Genomic DNA, 15,530 nt, shown 5'->3' on the forward strand with positions numbered 1-15,530 from the left:
ATGGGCCGCGGCTGCAGCGGGGCTGCTGGTTTCCGGAGCAGGGGTGGGGCCGGCTGGGGCCTGGCGGCCACAAAGACTGGGAACGAGGTCTCTGCGCAGGAGACTAATGAGATTAACGACTAACATCTTTTGAGCACTCACTGTATGCCAGGACCTGCCTTCAACGCTTTAGAGGAATCCGCACCTTATCCCTATTTAGCCCCATTTTACAGATGAAGAAATTGAGGCACAGAGAGTTTAAATAAAATGCCCAAGGTAAGTAAGAGGTGAAAGCGAGATTTGAACCTAGTCAGTGTGGCTCCAAATCCTATGCTCTTAACCACCATAAACTCTGTACACCCTACCCCACCCCACCCCCACATTTTCTCGTAAATTTCCTTTATTCACTTAAAGCATTAACAGCTTTCTATGTCATAAATATAGTCCTCAGTTATCCTTGTTTAAAGTCCTAACATGCTGGGGAGATGTTGTCCATGCACCCAGCCCCCACCCCGTACCATTTGAGGCGCCCGGATTTCCACCACTGGTGCCCTAACATTGAGTTAGGTCTGGTTCCTCTAACTTAAATTGGTGGCACCCAGGGGTGGGCTCGTGGGTGCTTAAGAACCTCCTAATCTCCATCAGAAGCACCTCCACCACCTAAAAAGACGCACCATCTAGATAAAATGACGTGTTTATTACGCAAATGAAACTTTAAGATCGGCCTCCTTCCCACCCCAATCAGACTGCTGCACCCAAGCTCCTCCCACAGAGAATTTCCGGAGACTTCAGGCTGGTGGGTTCGTTCTTGCCCGGTTCCCAGCTTTGAACACAAGGTGAGGAAACACTGCAGGTTTCTTAGGATACGGTTGGATGAAGACTGGCCCTTCCCAGAGCCGCGGGAGACACGGGAAGACCCAGCCTGGCCGGCAGTGGTGGCTCCAGAATCTCCAGAAGGCCTGGGTAGCTGGAGCAGGTAGGGGCGCTGGCCTGGGGCTTGCATTTTATACAAGATTAAGGCGTCAAATTGGCACCGCCAACGACTGGGAAGGCACGTGGGAATCTAGGGCACCTCTTACTCAACTCCCAACTGAGACGGACGGGGATCCCCCGGTGCAGCAGGGGTGAGGCGGGGGATTGTTAAAGCCACTCCACTACATGTGCTGGGAGAAAGCCCTTTTCCCAAAGAGGCTGATGGGGCTTCTCCTCCAAGAATGATGAACCAGCTAGAGGCCCCCCTCCCGAAGCCTTCTTGCCCTCACAAGGTCAGCTGGGAGCACTGGATGGGGAACCAGGATACCCGAGGTCTGTGTTCTGGTTTTATCCCTGCCGGGGGCTGCTGCATGGACTTGGACCAGTCATTCTCCCTCTCTGGGCCTCTAGCTTCCCATCCCTACCACACCAGGGACCTCCAAGGACTCTTCCCACTCTGACAGGTGGTCTGCCAACAGCACTTTCCCTTTCTGGGGCCACCTGAGCTGCCCAGGTGGATGATCTGGTACAAGTCACCCCTCTGAACCTTCCTTTCATCACCAATTATTATCTTCCAAAGATGGCTGTAATTTGGGGGTCACCCAGCATCCACTTTCCCTTCTTATGGCATCAACCCCCAATTTTCTTCAGGGGAAGCCTTCCTCCTCCCACCTCAGCCTCGTGCAGTGGGTGGAGTTGAGTCTACCCCTGACTACAAGGGAACAAGAGTGACCAGGCCAGGCCGACGCCCGAGTTCCATTCCCTGAGGCTCCGGTGAACTGTCCAAGGGGTAGTCATGCAGCCCTGTTCCAGTCACCAGCAGTCGGGCTTAGGACTTGTCCCAAATGTTGAGAAGAATGGAAGCATCAAACCTGGGAGGGCTGGCGGCTGTAGTTGCCTCTGCTGGGAATGGAGCCTTTGCAGAGCAGGCAGAGCTGGGGACCGGGGCGTCAGGGCTTGGCTCTGTAGCCTGGTCTCTCCAGTCCAGCTGTGCCTGAAGCCTACTGCCTACCCTTAGGTTTTCCTTATCCAAGAGCCAATAAAATACCTTTCTCACTTAAGCCAGTTTGAAGTGGGTTTTCTGGTGCTCACAACCTAAAGAATCATGACCATTTTGGGGTTTACTTGGTTCTATGACACCATCAATTGTTAGATTTTTTTTTAAAGAAAAATATATCTACAGTATTTAATAACTTCTTGGTGAAAAAAAGAAGCATATTAGGTGTGCCCTTTAAAAATGGACAGTAGTATGTGTTTATTTCTAAAATTGCACATCACAGTCTCTTTGGTGACTTGATCAAAGTTCTTCACATTCTTTGGATGAATTCAGCAATTTTTATTTTGCCTGGCTGATGATAGCCTTCTGAACACTCAGTAACCTTTTATTTCCAGGTGGCATCACTTTAGAAGTCACTTTAAGTGATAATTGGGGATCCAATCTGGTAAAATTCCATCAGGCTTGGATCTCAGCCACCCGAGCAACTGGAAGCGGACAGTGAGGACACCAAACTCCCCCTTCTGCCTGCTGGCTGGCATGTTCCTTGGACATCAGTTGTGGGACACATCCTCATTCCAGAACCAGTGAAATGTGTGTGTGGGACCCATGTGTCAGAACTACTGTAGTTACGATCATAACTATGAGACACTTGCTGTGGGACAGGCACTGAGCTGAGCAGAACGAGGTGGGACCTTGGACAAGTGACATCACTCTGTTCCTCAGCTGCCACATCTGTAAATGAGAGTAATAGTTTCACAGGGTCGTTGGGAAGATTTAATGAGAAAAATCAATGTAAAACTCTTAGAGCAGTTTTGGCATATCAGAATTGCCCAATAAATATCAGGTATTATTATTTTGTTTCATTCTCACAACTGCTCTTTGAGATCAATATGATCTACTTTAAAGTTTAGGACACTGAGGACAGGGACAAGAAATGTCAAGTCCAAGGTCACTCATCTGAGAAGGAGGTGGTGGATCTGGGACTCAAAGCCAGGCCTGTCCAGTACCCAGCCTTATGTTTGTAACTCATTCCATCTGGACTTCCAGCCAGAAGCGGGGCTCCTAACCCCAGAGGTTTGGGGTCGGGTGGGCCAGGGAGGGCTTGTGGGTCCAGTTCTTAGCCGGGGCAGGGAAAGATCATACTCGGTCACCAGCCAAGCTCACTGCCCAGACCACTGTCTCAGCCTGATCCGTGAATCCTGGGCCTTTGAAAACTCCACAGGGAGGAAACACCAAGGCCCAGGGACTTGTCCAAGGCCATATGGCCAGGGAGTGACGTGGGTTCAGGCTGGAACCCCTGTTCTCTGTCTCCTCACATGGTCCTCATGCTTCACTGCTCCCCGTAGACCCTCCTGGCACCACAGCCTCCAAGAAGCCCTCCCTGACCACCCCAGTCCATGTCCCTGTGCATTTCTCTGGCAGGGTCCCAATACTTGCTGGCATTTCAGACATGGCCTCTGGAGTCAGGCCAAGCTTGGATTTGACTCCTCTTCCTGCCACTTATTAACTGTGTAATCCTGGGTTCTTTGCCCCCTTCTGAACCTCAGTTTCCTCACCTGTAAAATGGGCTACAAAAGCGCATCTCATGGGGTCAATGTGAAGTTTCGGGTGAGGTCAGGGCTGAGCACAGCCTGACTAGGAATTAGCCTTCATGATCAGCTGTTTTCTCACTACCCCCTCCTGTATGCAACATAGTTATTGTCATTAATAATCACAAAATAAAATAAATAACAAGAATAATGTACAGAAAAGAAATTCATTGTGAAAATGTTCTTTTATTAGACTTCACATTTATATAATTGTGGCAGTGAAAAATAATGAATTAAATCAATAAATACAGTATTATAGTACAAAAAAAGGAAAACAGTAATGAATTAATACTTTTAAGTCATATTAATGTCTTTTTCTTTTTTACAAAAAACAACACATTAAGAAATGCTTCCAAAAAAGTGCATCCGAGAAGTTTGGAGTGTGATCTGCACATGGAGCGATGGCGTGAGGTCAGTCGGGCTCCGTTTCTGCCCCTCACGGTCACAGCGCTGTCACTGCTTATTCATTTGCTGTTCAGGTGCAGGGGTGTGCAGAACACCAGAGGGTGCACCAGCTGTGTCTGGAGTTGAGTTTAACCGTTACAAATTGTTACCAAACTTGAAACGAATGCCTGTAGTTGAATCTGGGTGTGTTGGGAACCAAGTGTATGATGAAGTTCTCTGCATTAGCTTCCATGCAGAACACAGTGTTTATTACAGGAAAAGTAGTTTTAAAATGTGCTAATAGCCTAGTATTAAAACTTAACAGTAACTACAGTGACTATTTAGAACCTAGACTAACAGAAGATTTTTACCAGGAGGAGAAATTTAATCACTGACTTCGGTTAGAATTGCCAGTGCAGAGTGATAATAAAAAGCAGGCGACTTTCAGTGGTTTCATTATTGCTTCTAAACTCTCTACAGATAACACCCCGCTCATTGCCTGCACTGCGCAGCCTCCCTTTGCCCACCCTTGGCCCTCCACTGTGCTCATTCCCTGGTAAGTGTCATTCTGATGATCAACGCAAGCTTTAACCACTGGGCATCCCCAGAGAGGGGTGAATGAGGGAAGGAGGGAGGGAGCCCAGAAAAGGGAGCCATCGCCTCTTGAGTCCCAGGCCTAACTCGTTATAACAAGCTGTGTGTCTTTAAGAAGTCACACCCTCTCTGTGCTTCCAACAGGACGGGTTATCCCTCCCCTGCTTTCCTCAGCCTGGGTGATGGAGAGGTCGGGCCTAGGGGCAGAAGCAAGTGACAAATGCATGCCTGCTGCAACCCTGGACACCTCTCTAGGAGTCGAACCCACGCTGCTGCAGCCTTGCTTGCTGTTACCTGTCCTGCTCCAGCTGCCTAGCTATCCGTAGGCCTTTAATGTGCTCTAATGCCCCCCTCACGTGAAGGGGCTGATCTCCAGTGCTCTGGATGCCCCCACCTGCCAGTGACCCCTGCCACTGGAGTTGCCTCATGGTTGCCACTGTGGCCACCACTTTCCCAGCCTGTACAGAAATGTCCTCCCAGTGTCCAGCTGTTGCAGAGGCCCCACAGGCCCGGACTGGGGCCCCAAATGACCTCCTCTTTCAATCCTGTCACTCGGCCATCTCCTTTCTTGTAGGCTGTGCTGCAGGGGAAGTTGGTTAAGAGGCAGCCTCATTCCCTGCTCCGAATCTCTGCTCCCTTTCCACTTTTAAACTGATGGCCGTGGGGACACCAGGCTGCCTGAAGAGAACACACACACAAATGCACACCCTAATATCAAAAGAATTTAGCCAAGGGTACAGATCTCATGGAAGCAAGGTGGCCACAGGGGCAATAGCAGATGCAGCAGGTGGTGGCTGGGCTTCTCCCTTTCCCTGTAGGACCTGGCAGTTGTTGCTACTTTCTCTGAGTGGGTAGGATCCTTCCAGAGCAGAGAAAAAGGCTGAGTGCTTGCTATGCCAGAAGGTCTTTCACATTCACATTCCCTCGAATTCCAGGAGAACCAATATAGTAATATAGGTAGTTCCTCAAAAGGATGGTTACTAAGGTTTGTTACTAAAGTTTGTTTATCCTTTCACCAATGGAAGGACAGTTTGGTTGCTTCCAGTTTTTGGAGATTATGAATAAAGCTGCTATAAACATGCATGTGCAGTTTTTTTGTGTAGACATGTTTTCAGTTCAGTTGGGTAATACCTAGGAGCACAATTGCTGGATCGTATGGTAAGAATATGTTAGTTTTGTAAGAAACTGCTAATCGTCTTCCAAAGTGGCTGTACTATTTTGCATTTGCATCAGCAATGAATAAGCGTTCTTTTTGGTCTATATCCTTGTCAGCATTTGGTATTGTCAGTTTTGTGGATTTTAGCCATTCCAAAAGGTATGGCGTGATATCTCATTTTAATTTGCAATCCCCTAATGACATATGATGTTGAGCATTTTTTCACATGCTTATTTTCCACCCGTACATTTTCTTTGGTGAGGTGTCTGTTCAGATCTTTTGCCCAGTTTTGAATTGGGTTGTTTGTTTTCTTACTATTGAGTTTAAAATGTTCTTTGTATATTTTGGATACCAGTCCTTTATCAGATATGTGTTTTGCAAATATCTTCTCCCAATCTGTGACTTCCCTCTTCAATCTCTTAACATTCTAACACAGAGCAGAAGTTTTTACTTTTAATAAAGTCCAGTGTAATCAATTTTTCTTCTATGGATTGTGCTTTTGGTGCTGAATTTAAAATTCATCATCAAACCCAAGGTCACTTGGATTGCTCTAATTTATCTTCTATAAGTTTTATAGTGCTGCATTTTACATTTAGGTCTAAGATCCATTTTGAATTTACTTCTGTAGTAAATTTAAAGGCTATGTCTAGCTTCACTTTTTTTGCCTATGGATGTCAAATTATTCTAGCACCATTTGTTAAAAAGACTGTCCTTTCCCTTATTGAATTGCCTTTGCTCCTTTGTCAACGATCAGTTGACTATATTTGTGTGGGTCTATTTCAGGGCTATTTATCCATTGATCAATCTGTCTATTCCTTCACCAATACCACACTGTCTTGATTACTGTGGCTTTATAATAAGGCTTCAAAGTCAGGTGGTATCAATCCTCTAACTTTTCTTTAGTATTGTGCTGGCCGTTCTGGATCTTCTGCCTTTTCATATATACTTAGAATCAGTTTGTCAATGTCAACAAAAAAATTTACTGGGGTTTTCATTCAGATTGTGTTGAATCTATAGATTGAACTGGGGAGAAGTTACATCTTAAAAATATTGAATCTTTTTATCCATGTACAGGGAATATCTCTCCATTTATTCCTTTCTTTCATCAGAGTTTTATAACTTTCCTCATGTAGACCCTGTACATATTTTGTTAGATTTATGCCTAAGTACTTAATCACTTTTGGTGCTAATGTAAATGGTATTGTGTTTCTAGGTTCAAATTCCAACTGTTCATTGCTGGCATATAAGAAAGCAATCAATTTTTACATATTAATTTTATATTCTGTGACCTTGCTATAATCATTTATTAGTTCTAGTTTTTTTTGGTCAAGTCTTTATGATTTTATAAATAGATAATCATGTCATCTGTGCACAGACAGTTTTATTTCTTTCTTGCCAATCTGTATACCTTTCTTTTACTTACTGCATTAGCTAGGACATCCAGTATGATGCTGAATAGGAGTGGTGAGAGAGGACATCTTTGCATTTCCTAATCTTAGGAGGAAAGCACCCAATTTCTCACCACTAAGTATGATGCTAACTGTAGTATTATTGTAAATGCCCTTTATCAATAAGTTTGAGAACGTTCCCTATTATTCCTAGGTCACTGAGTTTTTATCATTAATGGGTGTTAAATTCTGTCAAGTGCTTTTTCTGCATCTATTGATATGATCGTATGATTTTTCTCCTTCAGCCTATCGATGTGAGGGATTATAATAACTGATTTTTGAATGGTGAACCAGATTTCCATACCTAGAATAAATCTCACTTGGTCATGCTGTATAATTTCCTATACATTGTTGGATTCAATTTGCTGATTTTTTGGAGGATCTTTGCATCTATGTTTATGAGAGATATGCGTCTGTAATATCCCTTTCTTATAAATGTCTTAATCTGCTTTTAGTATTGGGGTAACACTGGCCTCACAGAATGAGTTAGGAAGTATTCCCTCTGCTTCTATAAGTATTTTCTGGAAGAGATTATAGAGAACTGATATCATTTATTCCTTAAATGTCTGGTAGAATTAGCCAGTGAAACCATCTGTGCCTTGTGCTTTTTGTTTTGCGAGGTTATTAATTATTGATTCAATTTCTTTAATAGATATAGGTCTATTCAGATTATCTGTTTCACTTTTTATGAGTTTTGGTAGTTTTTGTTTTTTAAGGAATTGGTCCATTTCACCTGTTACCAAATTTGTAGGCATTAAGCTATTCATAATATTCCTCTACTATCCTTTCAATGTCCACACGATCAATAAAAGTGACCCCTCCTTCATTTCTGATATTTGTAATTTGTGTTTTCTTTCTTTTTTACTTGATTGTTTTTTAAAGAACCAGTTTTGGTTTCATTGATCTCTGTTGATTTCCTGTTTTCAATTTCATTGATTTCTAGTCTAACTTTTTATTATCTCTTTTCTTCTGCCTATATTACTCTTCTTTCATTTATTGAGGTAGAAGCTCAGATAATTGCTTAATCAATAATTAAGCAAAAACATTAATCAATAGTCTTTTCTAAAGTATGTATTTAATGTTATAAATTTCCCCCTAAGCACTGCTTTTACTGCATCCCCCAAATTTGATAAGTTGTATTTTCACTTTGGTTTAGCTCAAAATATTTTAAAATTTCTCAAGACTTCTTTGAGCCATGTGCGATTTAGAAGTGTGTTGTTTAATCTCTAAATAGTTTGAGATTTTCTAGTTGTCTTTCTGTTATTGATTTCTAACTAATTCAATTGTGGTCTATAAGCAAACTTTGTATGATTTCTAGTCTTTCAAAACTTTAAGGTGTGTTTATGGCCCAGAATGTAGTCTGTCTTGGTGAATGTTCCCTGTGAACTTCACAAGAATGTGAACTCCGCTGCTGTTAAGTATTTCGTAAACGTCAGTAAGATCTAGTTGCTCATTGGTGCTATTCAGTTCACCTATATCCTTACTGATTTTCTGCCTGCTGGATCTGTCAATTACTGATTGAGAGGTGTTGATATCTCCAACTCTAACAGTGGACTCATCTGTTTCTCTTTACAGTCCTATCAGTTTTTGCCTTGCATATTCTTTTTTGCTCTGTTGTTAAGTGCATACAAATTAAGGATTTTTATTGCTTCTTATAGAATGACTCCATCATTATGTAATGCCCCTCTCTATCCCTGATAATTTTCCTTGCTCTGGTCTGCTTTGTCTGAAATTAATATAGCTACTCCAGATTTCCTTTGATTGATGTTGGCATGGTATATCCTTCTCCATCCCTTTACTTTTTAATCCATGTGTGTCTTTATAAAGTGGGTTTCCTGTAGAAAACATATAATTGGGTCTTGTTTTTTCATCCATGCTGACAATGGATTTGAATTGATCTTTTAGTTAGTGTATTTAAACCATTCACATTTAAAGTAATTATTGCTATTACAGTTTTGTAACTGTTTTGTATTCATCCTGCTTTTTCTTTGTTTTATTTTTATTTTAAAAATTCCCCCTCTTTTCCTGACTTTCTCTGGGTTCTAATTTTATGATTCCATTTTCTCTCTTCTCTCAATTACTTCTTTAAAAAAGTTGTTAACGGTTTCCGTAGAGTGTGCAATATATGTTGCAACAAATCTAAGTCCACTTTCTTTTACGTTTTTAATTATTGAGGTACAACTGACATATAACATTATATTACCTGAAAGGTGTATAACATAATGATTTGATATTTATTTATAAGTCCACTTTCAAATAACACTATACCACTTCATGGGTATACAGTACAGGTGCCTTATAACAGTGTATTCCCAATTCCTCCCTCTCATCCCTTATAACATTGCTGCCATTCATTTCACTTTCCATATGCTATAATCACCCAGTTCATTCTTGCTATTATTACTTTGGACAAATAATTATCTCTAAGATTAGGTAGGTATACAAGCAACAAAGATTTTATTTTACCTTCATTTCTTCCTTCTCTGATACTGTTCCTTCCTTATGTAGATCTGAGTTTCCAACCTATATCATTTTCCTTCTCTCTGAAGAACTTCTTTTAACATTTCTTGCAAGGCAGGTCTACTTGGCACAAATTCCTTCACTTTTTTGTTTGTCTGAGAAAGAGTTTGTTTTTCCATTTTTGATAATTTTGCTGGATACAACATTCTAGATTGGTGGTTATTTTCTTTCAGCACTTGGATATCTCACTCCACTCTCTTCTTGCTTGCATGGTTTCTGATGAGAAAGTCCAGTGTAATTTTCATCCTTGTTCCTCTGCAAGTAAGATGTCCCCCCAGCCCTATGGCTTCTTTCAAGATTTTCTCTTGTCTTTGGTTTCCTGCAGTTTGAATATGATATGCTTAGGTGTAGATTTTTTGGTATTTATCCTGCTTGGTATTTTTTGAGCTTCCTGGATTTGTAGTCTGGTGTCTATCATTAATTTTGGAAAATTGTAAGTCACTACTACTTCAGATATGTCTTCTGCTTCTTTCTCTCTTCTCCTTCTCGTTTTCTCATTATGTGTATGGTATACCTTTTGTAAATGTCCCACAATTCATAGATATTCTGTTCTAGATTTTTTTCCACTTTGCATTTTTTCCAGCTTTATTGAGATATAGTTGATGTATAACATTGTATAAGTTTAAGGTATACAATGTGATGATTTGATACACTTATGTATTGCAAAATGATTACCACAGTAGCATTAGTTAATACTGCCATTACTTCACATAACTACCATTTCTTTTTTTGTGGTGAAAACATTCTTAGTAACTTTCAAGTACATAATACAGTATTGTTAACTATAGTCACCATGCAGTACTTTGGATCTCAAAATTTATTCATCTTACAACTGGAAGTTTGTACCCTTTGACCAATATCTCCCAGTTTCCTCCATCTCCAGCCCCTGGAATCCACCATTCTACTCTCTGTCTCTATGAATTTGGCTTTTAATGCATACTATTTTAGGACTGTTATGTCTTCTCAGTTTGGGGTTCACTCAGCTTCTTAAATCTGAAGGTTTATTATGTTCTTTTGCCAAATTTGGGGATTTTCCAGTTATTATTTGTTTGTATATTTAATGCACTGCACTCTTTCTCCTCTCCTCTGGGACTCCCATGACATAAATATTGGCGGATTGGGTATTGTCCCACAGGCTCCTAAAGTTCTGTTTGTTTTTCTCATCTATTGTTTCTTTGTTCAGGTTATATAATTTGTATTGGTACATCTTCAAGTTCACTGCTTCTTTCCACTGTCATCTCCATTCTGCCACTGTGTCCATCCAACGAGTTTTTTATTTTTGTATTTTTTAGTTCTAAAATTTCCACTTGGTTTTCCTTTATATCTTGTATTTCTGTGTTTCAAGAGTGTTAATAGTTGCTTGTTGATCCTTTTCCTTTTCCTTTCTCCCCCTCCCCTCTTCCTTTTTTCTTATGATGGCTGCTTTAAAATCCTTGTCAGATGGTCCCGACATCTGTGTCATCTTGATATTGGCATCTGTTGATTGCCTTTTCTCATTCCAGTTCAGACTGGTAATATTTGATTTTATCCTGGACTTTTTGGGTATTAGGTTACAAGACTCTGTTCCCTTTTAAAACCTTCCATTTTAGCATGCATTCAACCTGTTTCAGTTCAGAATGCACATCATGGCTCACTTTTGTGGTCTGTGTGTTTGAATGTCAATTTAATTCCAAATTCAGGGCTATTTTGGTCTGCCTCGCTTGTGTGCTACCCAGAGGCCAATCTGAAACCATGCAGTATTCCACTTCACAGTTCAGTGCTCAAAGATTTTGGTATGTTAATTCTGGTGGGTTTCACGCATAGGACACTTGAGTGTGTGCCCAGGACTTCATACACAAACTGAAAGAATCTCTTTCTGCAGCTCCCCCTTCTCTGTAACCCTCCCCACACACTCTGGCTGTGAGGTGGTGGGTGCTGCCCCTTTGTTACCTTTGCTTAGTGCAGAGCAAGGAGAATGATAGGGCTCCACCCTGCGCTGTCCATAGCATGCTGTGGAGTGTGTGTGGGGGGGAAGGGTTTTCCCCCTGCCCCCCTCTCCCCTCCCCGCCCCCCCCCCCACCGATCACATTAGTGCAGGGTAGAGCTGAGACCACCATGCTGTGAAGAGGCCTGGGCGTGTCTACTGGAGGACAAGAGGCCACATGAGAAGATAGATATCTAAAAGTGATAGGTCGAGACACAGCAATGTAATGTAAAATTCTTAGAGTAGCTTAATGTTATTTTCTACTAAATTGCCTTTTTCTTTAGAATTATTTATATATTTAGGGTATGAGATTTTTGTTATATTTGCAAAAATTTTTTCTCCATTATGGCTCTCTTGCTTATGGTATTCTGTATGATACAGAAGTTTTGTTCTTTATTTCATTTTTAGGTGATCACGTCTATCAATAATTTCCCTTATGTCTCTGAGATTCTGTTTCTTGATTAAGCAGGCTCTTTCCAAAGATTTACTTTAATCTTATATTCTTCAACAACAACAACAGTATAAGCAATTGGTGCAACATGGTGGTAACTGTAGAAGAGAGAGCGAGGAGTTTGAACTAGTTGTCTCTATGGATTGGCTGGAGTAAGGGCCAGGCAGGAAAGGAGGGCTCTTTCCCTCACAGTCCAGCCTGAAAGTCACACTGATAAAGTGTGTCCTGAACCGGACCGCTTCCTTACGACCCTCGCTCCTACCAGTCGGGTCAAGGCCTCCTTCATCTCCAGCCGAAGCAACCCCAACAGCCAGCTCCTTGGTGTGTGCTTCCCTCCTTACCCCCGTTTCAATTATCCATGGCTGTGAAATAAACCACTTCGAAACCCGTGTCTTAAATCTCACAGTTCTGTGGTTTCCCTGAGCTGAGTGAGGTGGTTGTTTGTTTATGTGCTGTTGCTGGGGCCTTGGTTGTTCGTTTATGTGCTGTTGCTGGGGCCTTGGTTGTTCGTTTATGTGCTGTTGCTGGGGCCTTGGCTGGGTGGAACGTCTAGGTGTGGTTCCCTCAACCTGGCTGGCAGTTGGTGCTGGAAGTTGGCTGGGTCGCCAGCTGGGACTGTGGGCTGCAGGCCTCAATTCTCCTCCATTTGGCCTTTCCGTGTAGCTTCCAAGAGGAAAGAAGTCGAAGCTGGCAGTCCTATTAAGGTCTGGGGTTGGAAGTCCCAGAACATCCCTTCCACTGCCTGCTAATGGTGAAAGCAGTCATGAGGCCAGCCCAGAATCAAGGGGAGTATAGGAATCACTGGGGGCTGTCTGTGGAGACCAGCTACCATGATCTCCTTCAATTTTCCAGTTTCCAGAGACATCTTCTAAAAACAGACATCACTCCCCTGCTGAAATCCACCAGTGCCACCACCATGCTCACTATATAAACCTGTAATGTAACACCCTGCCTTACCTGGCCCTTGCTCAACTCTGCCCCTCACACCTCTGCTGTCCTCAAAAGGTCTTACTGTTTTCCTGGCACCCCTAATTCACCACCTCTCAGAGCCTTTGTACTTGCTGTTCCATTATCCTAGAACAGTTTTCCTCCCAGCCTTCAGCTGGCTACTTAACCGCTCTCCTCACTGCTGTCACACTCTGGATACCTGACATTATTTATTTGTTCATGTTTTGGAACTCCACTAGAATGGAAGGTCCTTGCAGGTGGCACCTTTCTCTTTCCTATCCTGTATTCACTTCTAACACCTAGAACAGCACTGATCACAGGGATGGCATACCATAAATATACTCTGTGGTTAACTGAATTTATTTCCCTAAATCTTGGGCATCTATTGCTTTGAGAAATATACAAATTAATTCTAAACTAGGAAAAACTACAGTGGCATTTGGCAGACAGATCCAACAATATATCAGACCTACATACTCACTAGCAAATATTTCCACCTTCCTAATAAAAGCTGGCAGCTGTTTTCCCGTGTACTCTATAGGGCAGCTGCTGCAAAGCCTGGCTCCTGGTGGTCCGTAATCAATCTGCCCAATGCATGTAGGGAACTCGGGGAACTCATAAGACCCACTCTGGGCAGAAGCCAGGGGAGTGCTGCCCTTGGCATTTTAATTTTAATGCATTTTTGGTTTCAGCTGTCTCTTATTAATTCACTGAATTTAATTAGAGAGCTGAACAAGAATCCCTAAACTCTGCTTTCTCGGTGGTTCCTAAGAACACGGTTCAGTCCAAGGCTGTCAACCAAAGTGAACCCACATTTATCCAGGAAGCAGGTGCATGCTGAGGGCAGAATTCTTACAGACACACATCCCACATGTGTCAAAGACAAATCTAAGTCCAAGATAAAGTTAATAAAGCCTGTTTATTCAGAAACTTGCAGCATGGGAACTCTTTTGCTGTCACCTTTGCTTCAGCAGCGGTTCAAAGGTGTCAGGGAGTATATTTTATTGAATAAAAAGGAAATACTGACGCAGTATCTCATTGGAAAACGTTCCCGTAAGGCAGGATTTGTGGAGCGAGGGACAGACTAACTGGTCAAGTACATTTGGGCATCCTCGGTTAGCTGCAAGGGGCCAGGCAGTTTGGGGACATTTCAAAAGAGGAAGGGGCAGAGGGTGTGTGGCCAGCCCTTTCCTGGAACAAATAGGGGTCAGTAGAATGTTTTTTTGTAGTCAAAACTGTCATCCTGGTTATTGGGGGGCGGGGGAGGTGTGTGGCCACATGATAATTACAGTTTTAGAGTTGGAAGTTATCTTAAAGTTCACCTGGTCACTCTGACCTACCATGCATGCCCCAGCCCCCACCCCGAATCCATTCAACAAATGGAAACACTCAGGGTAGTTCAGTGTCTAAGCTGTAGCAAAGGTCAGAAGCAGAATTAGAGTTCTCCTGAATCTTAGGACTGTGAATATAACCGTCATGCTTCTCAAAAATAAAACAAAAACGAAGAAAAGGAAAATGAAGTCAGTAGATCTTGGATACTGTTCTGGGGCTCAGGGGCTCTGGGCTTCAGGGGAGCCAGCACTGGGGAAGGGGTGATGTGTCTCCGGTCCAGATCAGTCAATTCTCCACAGATTTAATTCTGACCAAGGAACATGAGGGAAAAGTGGGTGGGTGGGTGGGTGTCTCGAAAAAGAAAGTGCTTGTTTTTTAAGGAGACCATGGAAGGGACAACCCATTTTCTGCCATGCAACGTAGGTGGGATTTGTTTTCGGTGTGTGGGAAAAGGCTTATACAACTTGGCAACATGAACTGAAAGTCATAAAAATCTCTTTTGACCCTACAGGCCTCCTTCTAGTGTTTTATCCTATAGAGTCAAGATATTTAGGAAAGAAAAAAACTACATGTTTAAAGATGTATATTGACTTTTTGTTTTAATAAAAGCAAAAGATTGGAAATAACCTAAGTAACCAACAATAGGGTGTCAGGAAACATTGTGAAAGACTTTGAAAGAGCTTCCCTCCCTCCTCAGTTACTGGGTGTTCCATTTACCCATCCACCCTCCACCCCCTTCTGGGTTGTCTCCACCTTTCACTCTCTTTAAGCTACTTTACAATGATGTACATTGAGGGAAACTGATAATGCAGATGATTCTTGTGCAGAGAAATGCAGATTTCATCAGTGGAATTTAACTGATTGTCTGTGGATACTGGCCAATTTTGCCAGTTTTGTGTCTATTAAGCAAATTCATTTCAGCATTCCTACTGGACTTATTATTAAAACGTCTTACTGGTTCTCTCATTAATTAATGAGTTAACTAAAATCTTTAACATGTTCATTTTGTATTTGAGTCATGATTTTACTTCCTAAAAAAATTTGTCCTTTAACAAGGTGGTTAAGGGAAATTCCCTGGCGGTCCAGTGGTTAGGACTTGGCGCTTTCACTGCCGGGGCCCAGGTTCAAACCCTGGTTGGGGAACTAAGATCCTGCAAGCCGTGGACAAAAAAAAAAAAAAAAAAAAAGCAGTTAAAT

At 42.3% G+C, this 15,530-nt stretch overlaps 1 long non-coding RNA gene across 1 annotated transcript; it reads left to right on the forward strand.

Annotated features, from left to right (window-relative positions):
• Positions 1-90: 90 nt before the first annotated feature.
• Positions 91-12,444, forward strand: LOC309645176. The gene is made up of 5 exons (XR_014254781.1): positions 91-255; positions 752-955; positions 3,882-3,948; positions 4,402-4,477; positions 12,011-12,444. It is a non-coding gene; the product is annotated as an uncharacterized lncRNA (long non-coding RNA).
• The last annotated feature ends 3,086 nt before the right edge of the window (positions 12,445-15,530 follow it).

Source organism: Balaenoptera physalus, assembly GCF_965194825.1.
Source record: "Balaenoptera physalus genome assembly, chromosome: 16".
Classification (NCBI taxonomy): Eukaryota; Metazoa; Chordata; class Mammalia; order Artiodactyla; family Balaenopteridae; genus Balaenoptera; species Balaenoptera physalus.